The sequence below is a fragment of the Hippocampus comes genome, unplaced genomic scaffold (assembly GCF_001891065.2).
Source record: "Hippocampus comes isolate QL1 unplaced genomic scaffold, H_comes_QL1_v1.1 scaffold227, whole genome shotgun sequence".
Classification (NCBI taxonomy): domain Eukaryota; kingdom Metazoa; phylum Chordata; class Actinopteri; order Syngnathiformes; family Syngnathidae; genus Hippocampus; species Hippocampus comes.
In genome coordinates, this window is record NW_017805630.1 from 75175 (window position 1) to 82529 (window position 7355).

The window sequence follows — 7355 nt, forward strand, 5'->3', positions numbered from 1 at the left end:
GTGTTGAGTATGGATGGGTGGCTAATGAAGGCGAAACGAGACATCGGTGTGACACAGGGATTTGTGTTATTGTTCCAGGAGGTAATCTCTGTGGTTAAGTGACGCCTAATAAAATCAACCGGTGCTCCCCAAAATGTCACTCATGCCACACAGATTGAGACATTAAGCGTCTCCCTTAATGTATAGACTACTCTGGTGCATGCTCCAGATTTCTAATCCTGCACCAGTCTCAATCTAATTAAAGGCCTCATCCTCGCCACCTCATTTTGAAAAGTCACTCCTTTCAATTACTGATGACAAGTGAGCACCGACACACATTAACCTCCTACGTGAAGAGCTCCTTTGGCTGCCCACCATCTCTCCCTGCAAGAACACGGTGGCAGGCGGGCAATCCAAAGGCAGTTCCACCTCTTTGGAATGTGCTAATCGCATTTAAGCAAAGATGATGATAACACGTTACTTTGTCATGCCACGTTTTTACAGTATGTTTTCGTCACGTGACCCAGCATTGGCAAAGTATGCTGTAAGGACACGTGCTGGGCTGTTAATTATTGTCTATACCTGTTTGCCACGTGACCTTTAGGAGCTTCCTGCAAGAGAGAACAACAAGATTGACGAAACTTCAGAAATGGATGATGATGATGATGATGATCCACTTCAAATGACTGCGGGCTAGGCACCTCTCAAACGGGAGATGTGACCTAATTTTCGCACCTATTTCACGTTGAAGCTCATATAAAATTGATTGACTTTGCCACTATTATAGCGGACACTGGGCTGTCGTAATGTGATCGCGCCGGTGACGGCTACGCTCAGCGAGGTTTATGGAGATATTAAAATGGAGCAAATTAAAAGTGAAATTGCATTCGTCTTTGCACGGTCTGATGCAGAGTAGCTGCAGCGTCAATCTAAATAAACGGATGTTTGCGAATGTTCCCCGGAGGGATTTGTCTCCTAACCCTCTGCCGTAACTAAAGCATGGTACACACATGCTGATAATTTCCCCCTTCCGATCAAATTTAGCAAAGGTCTGATTTTCAGATGTCTCTAAAAGATTGTCCTAAGTGATTATCTTGTGCTATGGGGCGTGTGTTCAGAGTGATTTTTCCTCTCCTATCTGCTTGGAAAATGGTTCAGGTTGATGGTTCTATAATGTTAAATATCTTCATCATTCATGAAGGGTGGGCGAGATAGCCCGCTAGCTAGCTATCTCTAGTGTGTTCGTGCATGTTATAGTGCTCCGGTGCCGCTTGATTTTTTTGGTTTGTTTGTTTTTTGGGTTTTTAACCGTTCAATAAACGGCTGAAAGTCCCTCTTATTTTTTTCATTTCACTCATGTGTGCCCAAAGCTCATTGAGTGTACAAATTTTGGCCTACAACACAAAGGAAAAAAAAATCGACCCAGTAACAGATTGCAACCGGTAAAATGTTTCAACTGGGGCACTCGTATGTCAAGGTTTCCCCTGTATTTTGTAATAATTGTAAAAAGGATAACATATTTAAAACAGCTGAGCCCTCTGCTGGATGTGGTGGGGCACCGCCTCCCTTGCCCCGAATGGAGAGTTGTATTTCCAGTTCTCACACACCCACATGCACATTATATTTGAAGTCCTTAATGCAAGCGACAACAAGGTCAGGTGTGGTTGTGAAGCGTCGCCTCCGGCAAACAATAGTCTGTCAGGAATTCGACTCAAGAGCGTCTGCTTTCTTATCATTGTGTTAAAGCTACGTCGCGCTGCTACATTTACACCCTGCGTGAGCGTGTGAGCATCTGGAGCATTGAAAGCTGCTTGCTGGAGACACAGTGCACAGTGGTTCTCAAACTGTTTAAGTAGCTCATCGATGATCAGATTCATCTACAACTATTTTAATCATCAAGTAACTGTTTAAAACCATTGTTTGACTTGAAATTGCCCCAATCCTCTGATTTCAACCAGTCAATGTGAGCTAGCTATTGTCATTATTATTATTCGAACGAGCACCAGTCAATCTAAAAGGCAACACCTGAGCACCTAAATGCACCCATCAGGCACATGTTCCAATACTTTTGCTCACTTGAACAGTGGGTTGGCTTAAACAAAAAAGGTGCTCTGTCGGGGGTTGTTTAACACATCTTGATGACCTATTCTACTGCCCACGCTGCTCTTCTCAGCAATAATGTTCCATTTTGCACGATTTAAGGTGAGTTATTCGGGCAAGCGACACGGTTTAAAACATCACAGTAACAGGGATGCAACGACTTGGAGAACCCCTCGAAAATTTTGAACTGTCACCCAATCTGGCAATGGACTCCCCTGAGTTGTAGATGAAAAGAAAAAAAAAAAGATCCCCAAAAAGGCCTTTTTTTTTATTTTTATTTTTTTAACACAACACTAAATTACTCTGAAACCCATTTTTCAATTCCTTGCTGTGTTGTACTTAGGTTGAAGTGGCCATTCCGAGCAGACTTTTGAGTTTTGGCAAACTGTCGTTCGGTGGAAATCTTGTCACATTGCTATTTGTGATATCGATCGAAATATATTTCTTGATGTGTAATTCTGTCAAACGTGCGTAGTGAATCGACATAATTCCGAATCTCATTTTCCACAATGCATCTGTATTTGTACTCCCTGCTCTCTGCGCGTGTCATTTTACTTGTTCATTTGATTGATAGGCTGGCATTCAATTTCAGTTGCCAAAATTTGTACACGTTCCAAGTCGCATGTCAACAATAGCTCCGTAATTGGCTGTTCTTTGGATCGCTACTTTGAGCAGCTCTGTATTTGCATGCGCCACGGCGGAGTGTGACACCCACCATTGTAATGTAATGGCAAGCCATTATATAAGACACCAGAGTTTGAGAAAGCCAATGTCGGTTGAAGGGCGTTGCCTGTTTGTTGTGCGCGCAGACTCGAGTCTTTTACGAGCACCTGAGCACCTAAATGCACCCATCAGGCACATGTTCCAATACTTTTGCTCACTTGAACAGTGGGTTGGCTTAAACAAAAAAGGTGCTCTGTCGGGGGTTGTTTAACACATCTTGATGACCTATTCTACTGCCCACGCTGCTCTTCTCAGCAATAATGTTCCATTTTGCACGATTTAAGGTGAGTTATTCGGGCAAGCGACACGGTTTAAAACATCACAGTAACAGGGATGCAACGACTTGGAGAACCCCTCGAAAATTTTGAACTGTCACCCAATCTGGCAATGGACTCCCCTGAGTTGTAGATGAAAAGAAAAAAAAAAAGATCCCCAAAAAGGCCTTTTTTTTTATTTTTATTTTTTTAACACAACACTAAATTACTCTGAAACCCATTTTTCAATTCCTTGCTGTGTTGTACTTAGGTTGAAGTGGCCATTCCGAGCAGACTTTTGAGTTTTGGCAAACTGTCGTTCGGTGGAAATCTTGTCACATTGCTATTTGTGATATCGATCGAAATATATTTCTTGATGTGTAATTCTGTCAAACGTGCGTAGTGAATCGACATAATTCCGAATCTCATTTTCCACAATGCATCTGTATTTGTACTCCCTGCTCTCTGCGCGTGTCATTTTACTTGTTCATTTGATTGATAGGCTGGCATTCAATTTCAGTTGCCAAAATTTGTACACGTTCCAAGTCGCATGTCAACAATAGCTCCGTAATTGGCTGTTCTTTGGATCGCTACTTTGAGCAGCTCTGTATTTGCATGCGCCACGGCGGAGTGTGACACCCACCATTGTAATGTAATGGCAAGCCATTATATAAGACACCAGAGTTTGAGAAAGCCAATGTCGGTTGAAGGGCGTTGCCTGTTTGTTGTGCGCGCAGACTCGAGTCTTTTACGAGCTCCTCCCGTAACTTGCGGCAAGTCTAATTTGATTACAAGCGCAAAGGGAGGATCAGCCTTGAGGGATGGCGCTTGTTCAATACTCGATTGCGGGTGAGGGGGCACGGATGACAATGACCAGAGTTAAGAATTGACAGAGTCGCATACAAATAGGATAGGAAAGATGGAGTCGAAGAGAGACTTCCCCAGGGCAGGCGGATGAGGTGCACTCATACAGATGCCAACGGCTCCCGTGCCGTTTATCACATCCAAACTGCTAGCGTGGAGTCGCTCATTTAATGCTTGTTTCACGCCTCCTGCACCAAACGGCTTCTTTACACAGGAGCATTTGAACTGAAAATAGAAAAATTATGTTGTTTCGCCGGTTGCTTTTCACGATAACAGCGTTTAAGAGTCTAAAAAAATGCGTATAGGAAAGTAGTAAAATAACACACGCGACCTCTTATTGCCAGGTTTGTTCCTTTCTCATAAGGCTCCAGCCAGTACGAGTGCCAGTTTTGTACACCCGTAAATTGAAAAATGGGCACCCGTGTTCACAAAAATGAAAATGAAAAAAAGGGTCCCAGGAGAAACATGATAAAATGTGAAATAAAATGAAATCTAATTAAAACAAAGTTAGCAAAAACAACAATCATTCATCAGAGTTCGCACTCAAATCTGAGTCAAAATATTGAATGGAATGAAGTCCTCTGCTGTCTGTTTAACTTCCTGCTATATTTTATTTCATAACATTCAACAAATGGCTCATGTGCCTGCGTTTTTATAATACCGGTATGTTGTTTTTAAAAAAAATTGTTTTGAAACCCGGATTGCATAACTGTCATTCAATGAATGAGCCAACATTGTCAAACTACTTTGAATCCCTTGACGGTGTTTCGATCACGTAGCAGTGTAGCGAGATGAGCGTTGATCATTTTGACAAACAATTTCCTTGTTGACCAAATAGTGAACTTACTGACGTTTGCTCTTGGGTTCAGACCATTATTAACTTGTTATGCAAGGATACGAGGTAATTTGATCATTTAACAACCCCCCCCCCTCCTCATTTTCATGCAAGGCAAATATTTACTCAAGAAAAGAGACAACTTTGTGCTAGCTAGCTAGCTAGCTATGCAGTTATATTCATAATTAGCCGATCAGAGTCAATGCAAAATTTTTGATGAATGTAAATTCCCCGCACGTGCCATTGCATGATCATTATTTCTTCTTTGCACTGTGGTCCTCCGCAATCTTGCAATTTGAAACATATTTTATTTTGCCACCACGACATCATAAGTCAAATGTCAGTGCATCATGTCCACAAAGGAGCTACAGTGTTACACAATGTAGTGTCCTATTTTGGTGGCCTTATCAATAGGGGATTTGTTTCACAGCCTCTCAGCCGCCTCTTTGTCCGTGAGAAGTCCTCATGAAGGAGCGCAGGAGGGGGAGGTCGAGGGGGGGACAATGGGCGTCTTGATCGGAACGACGTATCACTTTGGATCACATGTATAGAGGAATGTGGGAGCATGACCAGCCAGAACCGATGCGGTTTGGCCCCCGTGCGGACCGTGAACATCTGCGAACAAGCCTAACGAGTGTGATGGCATCAGGAGCAAGGTTCAGTCAGGTCTCGTCCTGAGATTAAAGCCTCCTGTGGCTAAGCGCAGGAGAAAAGGCCGACTTGTTACCATGAGAAACAAAAAGCTATTGACTGGCGACGTTCTCTGTCGCAGGGCCTGTGTCCCATTTGGTTGCTCACAAACAGTACCTCAATCCAGTACCTCTCTATCATATTCCTCTTGTCCGCATACTGTCCTGAATTTCAGTCTTGGGCTTGCGGTGACTTTGCGTAGGCCAAACAGGACCTTTATGGCCTGCCTCTCCGTCAATGTTTATCAAGGAAATCCTCAGCGCTGATGCTGGAGCGGAGCTTGGATTTACATAGGAAACGATCCACTTAACACTGCCGACTGTTGAGGACTCTGAGCTCAGCAGGCGCTCGCGAGTCGGAACCCCGGCCCGCTTCCTTTCGCTTTGCCAGGGCGCTGAACCACGGCCGCCGTAAAAGTAATGATCAGAGGATCTCACCTCTCTCTCCACACCCAATGAGTTTGGAATGCAGCGTGCACGCGCGATCAACCTCCCGTTGACACCCAGTGCTCGTGATGGGCAATTTTATGGCCGGCGCGAGGGTGAGCGCAAGCACACAAGATGTTAAAAAAAAAAAAAAAAAAAAAAAACATCGGGCAAGGCCACGGGGAGGGATTGCAATCCTCAGCTATTTGTTTTGGAGAGCCAGGGGGAGGGGCTGGGGGCACTTGGAGATGGATGTGATCACACATTAATTGTGTGGGCGCGCATGTAAGCGCGGGATGTGTTGTTGGAATTTCTGAGAGCAGTGCAGATTTTTTTTTTTTTTTTTTTTTACAAGCTTGGCAGGGGTTTGCATTGATGTGTACGTGCAAGTCAGCGACTCTCGTGAGTGTGTGTGAGTGCTCTATACTTCAACACTCGGCTGGGGTTAATGCCTGGAGTCTTCAGAGTGTGATGCTGAATTTGCAGAGTCTTCCGAGCCCAAAGCAGACTAGCACGTTATCGGCAACTCTGTTGTTACATCGCAGTGCTTTGGTACCAAACAACCGTTTTATTGCTGTTTCTATAAGTCAAATAAAACACACATCAGTACACATGTCTGCATTAGAAAACAGCGGAATCTCTGAAGCTGAACATGGTCTGTTCCGGAAGACTAGTTGACATGCCATTTGGCCCCAAAAATGACAGATCAGCTCTCACCATAACTCTATGTCATTGAAAGCAACAAATCATATATTTGAACTAAATTGTCATTATTGAGTCGGACCGGAGTTTTATCAACCACTTCAAAGCTTTTACTAACTTGCCTGAGACCACCAGAAAAAATATAGTCGAATGAAGGGTTTTTTTGTGACAACAAGACACAGGAAAAACTTGTTCATGCTTTTATTTTCAGTAGGCTCGATTGCTGTAATGGTGTCTTGACAAGTCTCAGTAAAAAAAAAAAAAAAAAAAAAAAAAACAATTGTTGCCGCCATAGTCCAGACAAACACCAGGAAACTGGTTTTCATAGGGCTTGTTGTTGGTCAGCCGAGTCTATTCTGGATTCCACAACCGATTGGCACCGTAAATTTCCGAATGCTAGCTAGCTAGCTTTCACAGAATTCACTGTGCAATTTCTGTTGTTCAAAGTTGGCGTGTCAACTTTCGTTTTTTCTTCCAAGATTGGTTCCACTGCAGCTTGTCGCCTTGCGTGATTGTGTACATTTTGAGTTTATTTTCACATTCCGAAGTCTTAAAATGTAGTCATCATTTCTTCTTCTTGGCTCGTAATCGTGTGTCCTCTGGTCTTCTTTCCTCTTCCAGCTTTTTTTTTTTTTGCCTGCCTGCCTGCCAGCTCCTAAGCCTTTTGGAACCTATTTGGTTATATAAAGACGTCGAGTTTCCTGCCCTGGCCAAGGTAAGCCTGCGTACAGCACATCGCGCATTGCAACATTTTGGTATTTTGACACCTCTGACATTATTTTT